The sequence below is a fragment of the Cephus cinctus genome, unplaced genomic scaffold (genome assembly GCF_000341935.2).
Source record: "Cephus cinctus unplaced genomic scaffold, Ccin1 Ccin1_scaffold0715, whole genome shotgun sequence".
NCBI classification, from domain to species: Eukaryota; Metazoa; Arthropoda; class Insecta; order Hymenoptera; family Cephidae; genus Cephus; species Cephus cinctus.
Window position 1 is genome coordinate 163,159 of NW_014333334.1, and position 1,660 is coordinate 164,818.

A 1,660-nucleotide genomic window follows, 5' to 3' on the forward strand; every position below is an offset into this window, starting at 1 on the left:
GGGGGGGGGGGGGGGGGGGGGAGTCTGCTCGATTAAGCCCGGGAAAGATGAATCCGTTAGGAACGTTGCTCAACGTTTCATAAATGAATCCGCAAGCCTCGCGGCTCGATCCGACGGAATTTCGGATTCCCTTGGGATTTCCTGGAGGACCAGGAGGACCAGGGGGGCCAGAGGGCCAGGCAAAGTTTATAAGACTCGCACATGCATTACCTATGTATAAGAGTGTACCTTCCAATCTGTACGGGAGCCCATGAAAATTCTAGCTGGATTATTGGGCCACCGTGTATACCTGGTACATGCATTACACATACTGGCCGAATACAGGCACAGGTAGGTAAGAAGGACGAAAGCGATTCTACCGAGGGAGGCCGAATGTGTCCTTTTACAAATATTCTTCTATTCGCTATAATTCACGGCCCGACTCCATGCGGCTACAGATGTCTTAATTAATGCCTCTAGATTGGTGATTCAGGCGCAATTCAAAGTCATTTGTCGCGTGGTGCACGCATCGTGCTCCCGCTAATTAATTGCTCCTTCCGTCCGATTCCGCTTTGGCAAGCCTGTTGGGAATCCCTGAGATTCCTGAGAAGGTGCTGGCGAAGCGCGATTTCGATTGGACGGCTTCGTCAATGCGTGTGTTCGAGAGAAAAGAAATTCGAGAATAAAGGACAATAAATAAGCGCGGAAAGGAAACCGCCATAAGCGTCTCGAACAATTATAAAATATACCCAAACACGTGCTTCACAGTGGACAATTGTCACCAAACGGATTTCATTATCCGCCATTTTTTTATTTATTGCCAACAATTCGAGAATTTCGTCAACAACCATTGACAAAAAGTGAATCCGGTCGATCGATCGCGAATAGGGGGTTTCCTTTAAATTTTCCTACTTTCCTATGCTTGCTGCGAGTGCGAGAGAGACGGTGTTATGGGCGTTTACGCGCGTAAGAGAAGGACAGATATACTCGTGCGCTCGAATCGAAGAGTCATATCTCTTACGGATGACATGAACCCCTCCTCCGGCTGACTCTGGTTAACCGTAGCTTCGGATAATAAGTTTTTAAAGTTTTTCTAGATTTTCCTTTGCTGTAAAATCTCGCAGCCTGTTTTCTCGAAAAGGACGAAAAATTCAAAAAAAAAATCCATAACGCTTTCCCTTGTGAAATAATTGGGGAGATCCAATTTCCCCTTACAAAGGATCGGACCGAATTTTAATATTCTCGATTGGTGCGGCTATCGGCGAAGCGACGAGTCGTCCCCGATTTTCGAAACTTCACAGACTGCAGGAAGCAGGAAGTGCCGCGAGACAAAAAAAGAGAGAGACAAGACAAGGGAAAGAGAAAAGGAAGGATCCGAAGAAGAAGGGGAAAGCAAGAAGGAGGAAACAAAAAAGGCTTCAGGGATTCCCCGCGAGAATCTCGACGCGATCTCAGGCGGGAATTTAACTTGGCTCAAAGAAACAAACTAAAGGATTGTCTTTCTACGTGGCGCGGCCATGTTTCTTTCTTCGTTCCTGCCGACAGATTTATATAAGCGCGAGAAGGAAGGATTCCCTTTATCAATCTACCATCGGCTTCCGTCTTAATCGTTACGCCATCCCGAGGGTCCAACCGGAAGTCTCAAAAGACATCGTCCGAGGAGTTCTTTTCCTGCCCCCCC

General features: G+C 47.2%; 1 protein-coding gene across 9 annotated transcripts in view; it reads right to left on the bottom strand.

Moving 5' to 3' along the window:
* The window catches only part of LOC107270247, an 85,436-nt gene that overhangs the window by 76,836 nt on the left and 6,940 nt on the right, over positions 1-1,660 (bottom strand). The gene's annotated exons all lie outside the window — the stretch shown is intronic.